The sequence below is a fragment of the Ornithodoros turicata genome, chromosome 8 (genome assembly GCF_037126465.1).
Source record: "Ornithodoros turicata isolate Travis chromosome 8, ASM3712646v1, whole genome shotgun sequence".
In the NCBI taxonomy this organism is placed as follows: Eukaryota; Metazoa; Arthropoda; class Arachnida; order Ixodida; family Argasidae; genus Ornithodoros; species Ornithodoros turicata.
This window is the reverse complement of record NC_088208.1, coordinates 35,041,011-35,056,764: the sequence shown is the minus strand read 5'-3', so window position 1 is coordinate 35,056,764 and position 15,754 is coordinate 35,041,011. Positions and strand designations below refer to the sequence as shown.

General features: G+C 44.5%; 1 protein-coding gene across 6 annotated transcripts in view; it reads right to left on the bottom strand.

The window, feature by feature from the left end:
• LOC135367121 (neprilysin-1-like) overlaps positions 1-15,754 on the bottom strand; it is a 288,929-nt gene that overhangs the window by 198,454 nt on the left and 74,721 nt on the right. For 5 of the 6 annotated variants that reach the window (XR_010414366.1, XR_010414367.1, XR_010414364.1 and 2 more), the window contains exon 2: positions 8,317-8,398. The gene's annotated coding sequence lies outside the window, so the exon portion shown is untranslated. Of the gene's footprint in view, positions 1-7,490; positions 8,081-8,316; positions 8,399-15,754 lie in introns of those variants that run through there. The other variant, XR_010414365.1, reaches the window with a different exon arrangement.

Here is a 15,754-nt window from a genome sequence, read left to right as displayed (position 1 = left end):
GAAAACTTCCTACTTTCTGGGCGTGCTTTAAGATAATGAATCGTTAACATGGCACTACTGACCCGATGAGAGAAACGAAACCAATGTTTAGTACCATAAAGAAGACACTGAATCAGACACGATTCTTTTTCGCGGTGAAAGTTAGAGTGTCTATCATACGCCGAGAGGTCAAACGAAAATTTAACAAAAAAATGACGGAAAACACACAAAAACGGGACCAGGAAGAAGGCCAAAGAAGCGCCGCATCAAAGTATTTTCGCACTCCCGAGGGATTGCGCGTGCATTAAGCTAAGCACCATAGCAGCTCGAAGCACTAGCCCCTGGCGCCTGAATGCTGGTGTCTCATATTCGTACATCAAGGTCCAAAACAGCAGCTTCTTCCTAAGGTGCCTCATTTACCAGAATCATGTCCGGGTTGCAATACTGAAATCTACTCGTAATGCCTTGTTCGGTATGTTCGAGTATTCGCATTGTATTCAATTATGTATTTTCTTTTAGGACACGTGAGCATTTCAGAGGGGGCATGGGTGTTCATTTCAAATAAAATACTTCTCAGTGAGAAAAAGAGCAGCATGAACAATCATAACGTAACTTTACAAGGTGGCTACGCAGGATTATACAAGGAAAACGTAACAATAATTATCGCTGCATTGAATTGAACAGTGTAGGTTGATACATAATTAGAAATTACGAAGACCAGACCACCTGCATCTCGTGCAGCAAGTAGTAAAATACTTTCACTACAAGCCTGGGTAAACCTATTCGTAGCACCACTCCGAAAGTGATTTTCGTTTTATCCGTTTCTCTTTCAGTTGATTATTTTACGTTAAAAATATCTTATCACCCTGCTTTCTGGAAGTGCAATGATGCACCCTCAATTCAAGTACCGGATCGGATACTGTGACAGCAGCCTATGCTCCAAATGTGGCGTCGTAGCGAACATTGAGCACGTCCTAACAGAATGTGGACTCTACGAAACGGAGAGGCGGCAACTCTGTGCTCGGCTGAGTACTCCTAGCCGACAGACGTTCAACCTGGCTGCAATTCTTGGCCCATGTCAGAGCCATGTGCAACACCGTCTATGTCTTCTGATGTTCTTGGAGTTCCTCTTGTCTACCGATTTGCTCCAGGCGCTGTAGAGTCCTCCTCTGCATGTCAATGACAATCGGTGCTTCTTTCATGTTTTTTTTTTTTCACCTTCCTCTTTGTGGCGTAGCGCAGCGCAGCCAGTGGAGGGCAGCTCAATTGTTGCACATGCACATAACTTTAACTTCATTCTCACATTTCACATCTAATGTTTCGTGTGTAATGGGGTAGTGTACTGCTCTGCAGTGGTGAATCACCCCAGGTCATAGTCACGATTCATTTGTTGTTGCTGTTTCTTAAGAGCGCTGTCCTTACGTATGTCCTGTCAGAATCCACTCCTTCCATCTTTTCCTACATCTACGCTGCAGTTAACCAAATTTCGCCTCGCTACGTCCCACGCAGCCGGTGTTACTTCTGTTATCTTGTTTCTCCTTTACCAGGCAAGCCAATACAGTCTTGATTTTATCCGACCTTCGTGCCCTTGAAGCAAGAAAAATTCACAAGAAACGAGACAAAGGCCGGACCCCCTACAATCAGGCTGTGCTCCTGCAGACGCCCGTAACGCCCATTGAGGAAAGGCCCCGAGAAATGCGACCGTCTTTCCGAGAATCGATCCGCGCACTCGTCTCTCACATTGTACCCGGCAGGCAAACAGTGCGATATGAGACGCTTGAATACAGAACCGCAGGAAGGAGCCGAAAAGCGAAGGCGCCCTTATTTACACAAAGAACTCCAATGGTGAAGATCTGAGAAGAGTTTTTCCGCGAGAATAATGGTACGTCAAAACGCGAGCTCAAGTTTGATAACTAGACTTTGGAGGAAAATTCAGTGGTTGTTTTCTTTCTTTCTTTTTTTCTCTCTCTCGATCTTGCCTCACAATTGTTGCCGCCTTGTTGTGCCGCTATCGCGATTTTGCGAATGCAGTTTTCGACACGTCAAGACCAGAGATGGAGTAATGCAATGTAGTGCACTACGGAGTAATGCACTACATTTCGTTAATGGGTAAAGCTAGTGAATTACATTTTGTGAACCAGTAATGAGTAGTGCAATGTCATTATATTTCGCTCAAGTAACGCTTAATGATATTACTCATTACTTGAGTTGAAGGTTCGCGCTTTTTCTTTTTTTTTATATATAAAACCAGCAGTTACAAATTGTGCCTGGTATAGGCAGCGAAAATCCCTAATCTGGTTTTTACTGACCTGACCAGGTCACCAACAAGTAGGACGGAGCCCGAGCTGAAGTCTCTGAACACTAACTCCTACCCCGCAACATATGATTGCTCGCTAGGTTATGCATATTGCTCCCGCCTCTCGATGAAATCATTCATACGCAGCGATTCTAAAGAAACTCTAACATGTGCTGACGATACCAGACACAATCATATCTTGCGAGCTTTTCATTTGTTCTTGTTCGCTGCGAAACGAGTGAACTGATATGAACTGAATCGAAATGAAATTAATTGCAAAAATTAGGGAACGAAAAATCTCCGTTTATTTATGAATCTCTCACTACGTCTCTCACCCGCACTCCAAACACGCAGGGAGCAATATTTTAATCCTTCTCGGGAATGTATGTATTGCCACAACGATTAATACTTTTCCCTATAAAATGGCTTTGTCCCGAAGCATTCATGCCCTTTCAGGACTACATGCACGGAAGACTTATGGGGAATTTTGGGGACTATTTGCAGTGCTGGGGAGTAAATTTCATGGTCAGGGGAATAAAGTGGAATTTTTGTTTTGTTTCGTTCTACCATTGGAGTGTACCTCTCTACATGGTAAGCTTCGTCAGTGTGCGGGTCTTGTATGTTTACTTGCATCATCTACTTTCTCATCGGGTCAATTTAGCTCCTATTGCAAATTTTCGAGCATAACAGCTACTTTCGAGATCTTGCAGTTCTTATAGTTCATATCAACCCGACAGTAACACCCACAGTGCTCAAAAACGCCATTTCCAATATGAGCAACATTTAATCTCTAGCACTTTAGAGAATCGAGGCTGGCACCTCTGTAATCTCGAGACCGTTTTCGCCATCCGTCGTTGACGAAGGTTCCTAAGTTTCGTATGCGGAATGTTACCTTGGGAAACATGACACACTCACCAGTGTTGATGCGCGAGTTCTTTTTCCAACATTTTCTCTCAGGTACACGTCCTTTTATCAGCAGTTACGAGTTATCGTTAAGTTCGACACTAACGCGTCCCCAAATCTACAAATTGGGCTGACATCCAAAGGAAAGAGTTTATTTACTTATTTATTCGTTTATTTATTTTGTTTATTCCTGATTGATTTATTTGTGTTCATTTTATTTTTCTATTTAGTTAGTTAACCTATTTATTTATTTATTTTTAAAGCCGCTAACCATCATGTACTCCCGAAGAGGCAGAGGGCAGTAGAATGTAAAAATCGTCCCGTTTCTACCGCACCTTCGGTCTCGCTCACATGCGCCGTAGCTCCCATCACATTTTCTGTGACAAAACACACTATCGCCTCACCCCCCTTCTATCAGCGATGTCATCTGCCGCTGAAGAAGCAAAAGAAACAATAGACAGCGCTCATACATATGAAACGAGGAACACCCGTTTCCAAGCAGCGCACAAACAGTGAGACGGGTAGCCCTGCTTGCTCCTTCCATTACGTATGCTCGCCAACGTGTTTTTAGTCTCAGCTGTTGACACTACGGGAAACTGGAGACAAATAGCAAACACCGGGAATACACGGTATCTCTCTCACGCACGCGACCTGCCTCTCTGCGACGCACGCTGCGTCAATAGGAGAATATCGCGGATAAGCCAACGTGCACGGCGGAAGAATGGGTGTATTTTTCGTTGAACGTGGCGTTGTCGGTCAACATAATGAACACAACATTTGATCATTTCTGCTTTAAAGCTTTCGCCAGTGTTATCTGTGACACAACGACCCAACCTGTATCCGCGCCCAGGCAGCACAATGTACTGGAAGTCGAGTGCAATAGGGGTGGTCGCCCAAGCAGCAAAATGTACTGAAAGTCGAGTGCAATAGGGATGGACAGGTAGGTGGAAGACCTTGAACAGACTCTTGAAACTAAGGAACATCGATAACAGACATACCGTCCACCCCTATTGCACTCGACTTTCAGTACATTGTGCTGCTTGGGCGGTATGTGCCTTATCAATGTTCCTTAGTTTCAAGAGTCTGTTCAAGGTCTTCCACCTACCCGTCCACCCCTACTGCACTCGACTTTCAGTACATTGTGCTGCTAGGGCGGCAGGGCAGGGGTTCGAGTGATACTTTCCCGAATGGCAAGGACGAGCAAATACCGATAACGCAGTTACCGGTATTTGCCGGTACTCGGCGAAACAAAAATGAATAAATGATAGCAGTGACGTGCGAACTCTTTTCGGCAGGCGCTGAAAGAAAATGGATACGAATAAAACAACAACAACTACATAGATGAATGGATGATGATGATGATGATGATGATGATGATGTGGGATGGTACGAATACAAGGTAGGCGGTTCCCTACCATACTCTCATAGCGCGAATGCCCATGTCGCAAAGTTTTTTTTACATCTCAATCAATCAATCAATAATTTTCACATATTTTTTCACATGGCATTCACTTCACGAAGAATGCCGTTTTCCTTTCCTACAACACTGATCAGAAAAATCTGGCGAGCTCGACATAAACCCATTACGAACCGAATGCAAACGACACGAGATTTTTAGAAAACGACTATTTAAACACACTGTGTACTCCAATGCGCAGTCTAAACTTTATACGGAAATCCTCTCATATTTAGAAAAGTCATTTCGCGACCCTCAATATTTAACTCCAGGCCAAAACGTAATCCGATAAAGAAAAAAAGAAAAGAAAAGTTAATCCTAGTCAGTCACTTTATGAACACTATAGAAGCAGCTATGAATAATAAACGGAACCCCCCGTGACACGAGCGAACGGAGAGCGGAGTCATGTCGTCCGTGTGGCTTCATGCATGCATAATGCAAATCTGGATCCGTCTCCGCAAGAGTGAATAAATCATTTCAGGAAATTTATACTATTCTAGTTATGCAGCCCGCTTTGTCACAATTACCTTTTGTCTCAGGGGTCCCGAGCTGATACTCCCCCAATTCCTGCATGATTTTTTTTTTTTTCTGGGTCAGAAGAAAAATGGAGGCTGGTTAAGAGTAAGCGTGAGCTTGTACTGCTGGGGACAAGGTTAGCTTTAAAATCGTCTATCAGTGCTTCGCCGTCCCATATGACCTCCGTTGCGCTTGAAAGTGTTGTGCGAATGTTTCATTTGAAAGTATACCATGCATTGCACGTGTTTATTGTTCGAAAGAAATAGTCTCGCAACACTTGGAGATCTGAGATGAGATTAATCACGGAGTGCTGATTTTAGAAAGCCGTGTCCCCCCGTAAGCCCTGTTCTGCACAGTGCGTCGAGTACTTTCTTTTCCTTTTTTTCTTCTTTTTTTAGGTATTTACGGGGTACATTTAGACATGCAAAAACTTCTGGAATTTTGAACAACCGAAGAGTGCATACAGGAGAGAAACGCGAACGAAACTGGCGGAACAAAGAACTTTGAATGAAGGAAGCGGACAACACATACACAAAACAAGGAGTGATATCCCCCTTTCCTTCTCTTTTCTCAATAACGCGCCCTGGAGTAGCCAATCCCGAGTGGCTCGGGACTAACATCTCCATTTTTTTTACAAATCAATCTATCAATCAATCGAAGTGAGCGTTCCTTGCTTGTTTTGAGTGTTCGCTGTAGTTTCGATTTCGGCTCGGTCGTTCCGTACCTCGTCAAAACCGAGAAAATGTTGCCCTTCACCAAAGAATAAAGATGTCTTGATGGCACCGCATTCTCTCTTCTTCTTTTTTTCTGAAAAAATTTGATAAATAAAAATCCAGAATATTTCAGTGTTTTTTTTTTTTCGTGAGTTTACATGTACAGTTACATGTGGATATGCGATAATTAGTGCTGAGTTACAATCACCAGGGGTCGATACGTTACCACATTGCTGGTTGTGATGTGGTGCTGATGTGGGTGATATGGGGAATGTGGGAAATGTGGTTAAATAAAGCATTTTATATGCAAGCTCTGAAATGTTCACCTAAAAGTGACACAAACGGCGAATGACAAGCTGATGAATGGTCGGATAATACAGGCGATATTCTCAGGTGTAACTGATTATTCTACCACCTCGTTCTTTTTTTCTTCGTCGTCATATTTTACGATTCAAATCAAACACTAACATCAAAAGTAACATGTTTCACTTTGTATATGGAGATTAAATAGTAATATTGCTTGGAACTCGGAACACCCCAAACTACTCCAAATTATAGAAAAAGAAGAGAACGAATTCGGGAACCGCCGACGTTTCGAACAAAACTCGTTTCGAAGTAATCCTCGCGTTCGTCCATTACGGAAACACACGACGTCATTGACACGTCACGCATACGACGACAAAGACCAGTTTTCGTCATACACTCAAACCGCACGACCTATACATGACCCCAAATAAACCACTTCTCAAACTTTTAAACTTGAAGTCTTTTCTTTTTGTGAAGTTATTATTTTTTATCTGTAAGTAATTTCTGATACACAGGGTCAAAAACTCAAAGAGTCTAGCAGACACCAATATATATCACGAGGACCGCAAGCCTTAGTCAACCTCAGTCCTTGAGGCTGCTGTTTACGCTGGTTGAAAGTGAAAATCCAATAACTCACTTCCTTTCCAAACGGGAAGTGATCCCGATGCACATTGACCCCGCTTAGGAGGAGTTTCGCTGCGAAGGAAACATCGCGTACCGCAAAAAGTTAATCTGTGTCCGCTCTGGTACCGGAAGATATATAGCGTCCAAAATATTGGGCCCACGTGCACGACAAATGAGAAATAGGCTCTGGCTACCCTATGAATTTCATTATGGGCTGATTAAAGTCACAATTTATGGGCGCATCCATTATACAAGACGACTTTGGGTCAGGAAACTTTTCAGACCTTGCGAGTTCTCTCAGGAAGAAATATAAGAGTTGCATCGTGCTTCGCTGAGGAACATTATATTTGTCGTGTAGTTCAAATTTTGGAATCGAAAACGATGGTGAATTCGCTAAAAATGTAACGTGTAATAAAACGGTTGTTGAGGCGCGTTTCTGTTTAATTCACGATGTTAATGCCGGAGGTATGTGAAATCATATGTACTTAAAGAAACATGAAAGAGCGAGCAGTAAGGCAGTAATGAAGAACCGACTGCTTTTCGGATTAAAAAAAAAAAAAGAAAACGCCTTTTCGCCCCTAATATGCGAAAAAGTGAAAGCGATAGCTCTATCATCTTCGCGCAATGAGGCGCAATGTTTTTACGGTTGTGACCACCACACACATACATAAGCATTTCACGCTTGCTTTATTCAAAGAGCAACGACAAGCCTTTATGATCAGTAAAGTGTGTCGGGAAGGCGAGGCACTGCAACTTCGTGAGAATGTTCTTGCCGAGGACGAGGTCAATGCACATAACTTTTGTGAGCTGTGGGTGCGTTCACGTCCGATAAGACACACAGGCTCAATTGGGAAGCAAGAAATCTGCGAAACCACTCGTTCTTAACGTTCTCATTCTCATCTCGACGTTAAAGTGTCCATTGATTGCGATGGGTACGTTCTCGCGACACACTGTGGAACGGCTGTAACAGAAACTTTGTGATGATCGCTTGTGAGGTTTCGGTGGCGACGACGGCGGCGAGGATCATACCGTTCGCTCACAGGTCACGAGGATGGCACCGTTCACACAATTACAGGTTTGTTTCCCTCTCCCTGCACTGCGATTCATACCGCGAAGGACGGTGGCGGAACTGCAGGTGGTGTGTTGTCACGAGTGTGTGATGTCATTGGTGGCACTGGCTGTACCACGTGATGTTGTGACGCCGCGAGGCGGTGACGTCATTTCGTTTCTGCTACGCTCGCCACCAATCGCCGTCAACGCCGCCAAACTTCCCGGATACAGCTATCGCTATAAAAGCCATACAGAACGGTTCTCAGCAAAACACTGGTTTACCCCAGTAAGTCATTCTGTAAGAACCATTTTCGAATCAAACATAGTATCCCGAGATTCGCAGGTCTATAGTGATATCAACCTTTGTAATTTTGTTGCTTGGCTCGTAGGCTCATATTGACTTATACTGGCTCGCGGTCTTAAGAGAATGTGATGGCTTAGAGAACGAAAGAACCGACAGGCATGGTACTTACGAGGGGAAGGAGCACTGACAGAACCCTGCAGAGCAGCCCTAGTAGTCAAACGTCCATCGCATACGGAAGCTGGACATGGAAACTGGAAAGACACAGAACGCAAGAAAGGGTGACTCCTCAATGATCCCACGAAACGTGGACAATCTTCCTTTGTCACCCACACAACAAGCACAAATTCAACGAATCGAAAACAGGAAGAAATTCCGTATTAATTTTCTGTGCGATGTTACGGGGGTTCAGTGACCGAGAGAAATCGGTTGTTTGAGTGTTTTTTTATCCGTGATTTTCTTCTTATGTGATGGACTGGCAAGTCCTATGCCATTTATGCTTTTTATTTTTCATACCCACTTTCACACCATACATATCTCCCTCTCCTTCAGACACGCAAACGACACCATACCGCTTCTTCGTGGTTTACACCTTACCAGCAGGCAGGTTTAGTCAGCAGTGGCACACCACCTACCAACACCTTACCGCAAACAGACGCGAAAAAAAGAAATTGACGTTACCCAACCAATCCAATCCGTTTCCCAATCCTCGAACACGAAGAATTTATTTGCCCCGCATTCAAACCACGCATGCAGAAACCATACAACAAGAATGGCACGAAAGCCCAATCACAACAAGTGTCACCGAAAAACACGTCTACGCTGCAGAAAGCGTAACAAAACACGCGGGGCTACAACCGTGCACCGGCTTCAGAAAACAAAACACGGAGCCTGTGATCGAAGGGCGATTGCAAAATCATTTGCATGTTCAGCATAGCGCAGCGCCAAGAAGAATCCTGAACGGGCACAGTTGGGAACCCAGGCGGAAATGCTGTCCTAATAGTTCGCCCCCGCGAAGAACGGTTCTTTTGTGTCTCCTGCATTTTTGTGTATCTGTCGCTTCACCCCTTTCTCCCCCTAGCGTACGGTGGGTGAAACAAAAGAAGCAACAACAAAAAGGAAAGCCTCGCCTCAGGCATGTACGGGTTCGAGCAGGAAGAGAAATGGGCAGGATACGGAGCTCGTTGCCGTGAATTCTGTAGTAAGGAGAGACACAGAAGAAGCAATTAAGGATCTGCGACGGGCGAAGTACGAAGAGACGCGTGCAACTTTGTTTTCGGCTTGTTTCGAAAAAAATCGACCCATTCTCACAGATAGTATAAGTCATGGACTGAGAACAGTGGAGAGTTATCTGAACGGTAGATGAACAGCATCTGCGAAATTATGGGTTTTCGCAGAGAATAACTTTCGGAGAATAACACGCAATATAACCCCCATTGCTGACGCAGGTTTCGGAATGCGTAAATTGCAGAAACAGAATCTTCTTGTTCATCGATATGCCATTTGTATTAGTACGTATCTTCTTACCTTTAAAGGTTTACCTCACACAAGGTCATTGTTTTTCGCAAAAAGACAGCTACAGCTGCCCTCAAGAAATACATCATTATTTGCTCTGTCTTTCTGAACCCTGTTTTTACTTTGTATCTTCTTGAGCTGGTCATCTACTCGTACATTTTCTATGTACTTCAAAGGCACATGAAAACTTTATATAACTGAACTAATTTTACGTTTGTAGTTCTTTATAGTATAATAGAATAGGTAGCTAAGGGTAATATGATTTTCGCTTATCTGACTTTTGCTTGATTTTTGCATGACAAGTAAAGCAGATGGGAAATGGCGCGTTCCTGTCACCGTAGAAGTAAGCAAAATCAATACACTGACTAACAATATATTTGACGCACGCAGACTGCGCTAATAAACTGTGAAACGGGGAATGGATTTGAAGGTTGTAAACGCCTTCGACTAGCACTACCCGTTCAAACGTATACTCACTTTCCAAAAATAAATGACACAGAGTGTCAAAGAAACAAATGACGGCGCGCTGCTTCAAGTGAAAACAAGAACACCGTCGCAGTGCAAGCCTTCAATAATAAGAAGAAAAAGTGTGTATGTGTGTGTGTGGGGGGGGGGGGGGGGGGACCCAGACAACCTACGAATTCCAAGAGCAACCTTCGAGAAACGTGCTTGAGTGGTGAACCAGGGCTTCGACCAGGAGACTCCTTCCTCCCTTCCCTGTGAAGACCGAGAGGGATTATTCTACTGCGCGCTTGTCTTTTTTCGTTTCATTCGTTCACTGCTCGCTCGCCTTACAGTGCATTGAAACGCCATTGTTTTCTTTAATTGGTTTTCTATCGCTGTATTGATTAACCCAGTAAGAGCATCGTGTGAGCCGACAGTGCACTGCTGAGGGACTAATTTCCGAGGACCTTACTTGTTTGCCCCACGCGCATAGACGTTGTGCAATGTAAAAGTTAAGTCGAAACGAGCGGTACGGAGTAAGCAAGGAATAATCTGGCTTCGTACGTGGGTTCTGTGTCATCGACCTATTTTGGACAACACAGAATACGTGTACCAGATAACAGTGTACAGCTCAAGCATTCCCTGTTTGCGATGCCGTTATTCTCTACTATCTGGGAAGAGTAAGAAACTTCTGTCTGGGACGATCTAGATATTCCTACATATCTAAACACGCATCGCATCACAGGACAGTATTATTCTGACTTATGATAACGATCCATCGTCATCGCGGTATGCCTTGGCCTTAAGCTTCACACGACCAGTAAAAGTGTGGTACATGACATATGTTTAAAATTACCAGAAAAGTAATAATAATAGAACTAGAGCAATATGGTCCATACATCGAACCCATCAACGTCCCGCGCTGTCATCTTAAAATAATACGCCAAATATCACAGAAATCGCACTAATCTCGTGTTAAAAGACTATTGGCTGGAACAACTAGCCGCACCACTGTACGTCACGACAAGCTCCCGTGGCTCAGTGGTTAGCCATGTCACGTCGAGACTGGGAGGTACCCGGGTTCGAATCCCGGTGCCGGCTGTGCTGTCTGGGGTTTTTCCTGGGTTTTCCTCAGACGCTTTCAGACATATGTCGGCACAGTTCCCTTAGAAGTCGGCCCAGGACGCACATTCCCCTAGGGCGTCAGTCGTGACGTTGCCCACATACGTGAGGCCGACAACGGCAAGCCCTATCACCACCACCACCACCACGACAAGCAGTGCGCCGACACCGAAACCATAAGCCCCATAGCTCCATAGCACCCATGTCATACCATTCTCAGGTAGGGAATACAACAGGCAGAGGTGGCTCGTCTCTCTAATATTTCTTTCCCATTGCCTTCTTCTTAACTGGCGCAAGAAATTCAATTACAGCCCGCATAAAGTGAAGCTAATGGAGCTTCCGTGTGTTCACGTGAGCGACATGCCCATGAAATATTCTGGTAGAAGGAACAGCAAATAACAGTCGAGCATTCGCACGGCGCGCCGGAGTATCCGAGTGGCGCACTGAGCACATAGCAGACGACACGACGGATTCCGTAGCAGACGACACCATCGGTGCTGTCGTCTGCTAGGGAAGCCATCTTGTGACTGCGCCGCAGAATATTCTCCACAGTTAGAGGAAGACAAAAAGCTACGACGTTTTTGCTGTCTTCCGCTCGAGTGTTCTGCAGAATGTCGCTCGTGCTATTGTACGGTTTCTCTCGTATTACGATACAGGAATTCCTCCTGTTCCCACCTTGAACATGCAGATAATTCAGTTATAGCATAGCTCAGAAACACCGCACTGCACTAAAAGTTTCGAAGAGAGAAGTAAAATGAACTGCGTTTTGACCTTCGGACGTGGCATCAGTGCCTGCACGTGGCACGACCGTTTACTTTGCATCCGAATATCGACCAGACCGTGCCCATTACCGGTAATGCAGAAATGTGCGGCCGAAGCGTTTTTAATATTAATTAAAGCCGCTCTCGCGGCTGCTGGAAACGAAAATAAGTTGTGGAACGATGGAGTAAAAACTAACAGCGCCATCGAAACGATGTCCTTATTTAGCTACTTCGGATCGGGTTTGCGGGTCATCGTAATAGGGGGCATGTAAATTGAATCGCTTAATTCACTCGACTAACTCGATGAACGGAGCTTCAGGTCGCATACGATGTCGTAAGAAAAAGAAAGAAAAGCGCACAATAAAACTCCGCGGTATCTACCTTTTTGTTAATCTTCGAAGTGTTTTTTTTAAGGGATAGATCTATAAGGCCGACCACTGCGTAGGTCCGTCCATAGCTTTGTAGGACCACGTGACATCACGTGACAGTAATATCACGTGATCGGACGAGAGTGCTTGCGATACTCGGAAACTGTGTAACTACTACCAACAACGTTACAACAACAACGTCATTTCACAAAAAAATTAAAAGGCGTTCAATAAAAATGTAATAGTATTTCAAAAAGATTTTCGCCACAAATTTAAACCCGTTTATATAAGTTTCGCATAATCAACGGATACACTGGCTTTTTCTATTGTTTCTGTTTTCGGTTTTTTCTTTCTTCCTTTTTTTTTTTTTTTGCTGAAAATCCGACCTTAAAAATGACCAGCATCAAGTATATACGTATCCCTCCAACGGACCAAAAACAGTTGTGTTGCGTACTTCTGTTTCAAGTGATACAACGATTCATTACAAAAAAAAAATGTCATTACAAAACATCATTAAACATTTAAGGGATTATAATACTTATGTCTTTTCTCTGTGATCTTCCAAGAGCAGTTTCCCTCCTCCTTCACCTTGCTAATAGAAAAAAAGAATAAATTGACTGCAGTTGCAGCTTCTACTCCCCCATATATGATTACTCCCGTTTTTACTCCATTCACCCCGTACTACAATTATTTCGCATATATTTCGCATAAACTAACGGTTTCTTCCAACGCATCTAGTACCTACAAGGACTAAAATTTATCCTTTTTTCTTCTCCTCCTTCTTTGAGCCTAACGTCCTAAAGCTCTATCGAACGTAGATACTTTGTTTCGCTTCGCTTCCCGCAGTTCCGTACGATCACGGAACTTTTTTTTTCCCTTTATTTCCCGTTAACGTGTTAACGTCTACGTCGTAATTCAGTACTAAACCCCCTTAATCGAAAGACGACCTGCATTAGGATTATAGTAGGATTAGGGCTATAAGAATTAAAGTGAAACAACGCAAGCACGTAGAGAACGTGTTTTATTACTCAACTGTCTCCAAGCATATTTCATTACAGAAACGGCCGGCTCTTTTCTGCTTTTGCTCACTGGCTGTTTATTAACATCGAATACATATACAATGTGAACGAGCTCATGAAGGCTCACAGCAAAATGCTAATGACAGGCCTGCTATTACAACATAAGTTACAACAACGCTTGCAACAGCTAGGAACAGCAAAAAAAGAAACAAAAATAATCATCACACAGAGTTCAGAAAAAAAATTACAACTTCTACATGTATAAAACGCAAACAGTATACACCGTAGGTGTAAGGGGGAAAGTACCACCAGACTTGTGATCGTTTTAACGGAGCCCCTCCATGCATAGATTAGTCAAGGCAGGTGTGAAATTCCGCACCATTTTGTCGTGTAACGAGCGGGAGTTCCATACTTTTACGCCTCGATAAACCAACAGTTCTGCGTTCATAAACATCATTAACCTGCCGTAGGTTCAAGTTGCCTAACGTCCTCTCTCTAGTGAACCCTAATTTTCCAGATAGTTATGTAGCAGAAAATGAAAGTTAACGCTTGACAATGCTGCGCATCAATAAAGTGGTTCGTTTCAATGACAATAGTAACTAACCCAACCTTTTTTTTTATCTTCCTTTTTTTTTTGAAATAATAGTGTGCCTATATCGAGACCTTATGTTTCCTGCTCCCTCCCTTCCTCTCTTCTCCTCAGTATTGTGGATGGACACATGGAAAGAGGACAGCAGGAAGGAGTGTGGGACGGCGGGGGGGGGGAGGGGTTAGCATGCGCCCTGGGTCGACTTCACGGGTAACTGTGGCGACATTCGCTTGGAAAGTATGCCGGAGAACCCAGGAAATACCTCAGACAGCGCAGTCGGCGACGGGAATTGGAACCCGCGTCACCTCCTAGTTCCGGCGTGGAAGGAGATCATCGCGCACAATGCCTCGCTTTCAATAGGGTTTATTCACATGACGTCATCGGCAGGTGAGCGCCACTGTCGCTACCAGATTTGCCGCCCTAATGTACTAGGTCCGTAGGATGACTGTCCGTGCATTCAGCCAACAACACCTAGGTACAGAACGCCTGTGCGCTTCTCGACGTGACGTAACAATTAAGAGTCAGCCAATCAGGATCGTGTTTTCGACGGCCGTAGCCAATCACGAACGTGCTTTCAGCGGTCGTGGTCACGCGGAAGAAACACCGTCGTCTGCGAGTTGTGATTGAACGTCCAGGCGTACTAAATACGAAAACTTGGAAATAAAGCGCAAAACGGTCTCAATCTTGCTCAAAACTGATTTTCTGAAAAGCGTCTTGCACTTTTTTGTCTGAATATTTGGTCTGCAGGTTCCAGGTGAGCTGCAATCATTTGCGGGTTCCTGAATTCGCAGAATGGTGAATCGCAGTAGCGGAAGAATTCTGACTCTTCGTTGAAAGAGGGAGAAGAGGCAATGCGCAGGCTTTCTCTCTCTCTAGGTGGTGTTGCTTCAGCCCCTTCGCATTCACATTACATTTGGTGCTTCAAAGTCACCGTACCGTGTGGATATTATTTGTACCACAATCCAAGTAATTTCCCTGTTTCCAATGTCAATAGCCATCTAAAACGCACATGGCAGTGAGCAAAACCCGGAACAAACCTTCGAGGGCCCTATCATCATGGCGGCGATTTCGCCTATTCGAGTCTCGCGCCCTCTGGAGGGATGACGTCACAGTGCATAAACCCTATACCGAGAAATGAAACCGCTACTTTCCTGTACCTATCACGCAAAGCCCAACGCCATGTCCCAACCAAATTTATCGCAAGCTGTCTCGCAACGTATTGAAGCGGCTGCCGGGGATCCAGCAACCATTAAAAACATCCCCGAAACAGACCGAGGTGTGATTACAGAATGAACATTCGCAGCTGCACCTTCCGACACTATACCGTGATGATACAACGCCTTCGAATGCGCTCTGAATAAGTCGGATAATCAGTGCGGAACGCGCCCGAAGCAGACCACCTACACGGGGCTTCGGGTTGGATTGCTTGCTGGCTGGCTGGTCGCTTGCTGCGTCATTTTCATGCTTTCCGCGTACCGCGACTCAAGGTCGTGCGGTCGCGCGTGCGTGCGATGCTTAATGCGTCCGGTCGTTTCGTAGAAAAGCAATTGAGAATGCGACTACCTGGCCCCTACTAAAAAAAAACAAAAGAACTAAATCTGCCGGTGCAGTTTTGGCTTAATTCATCGCCCTTTAGAAATCGTGGGGCGTTTGACCTCGTTCGTTTAAATGCGGCCACGCGCTCGAAGATGGGTCTACAGGGGGCTAGAGGTGTCATCATGTGAGAGAGGGATGAGGGAGAGAGTGGTCGTTGGCCTTGAACCACGTTGTAGAGCCCGACATTGGTTATGGT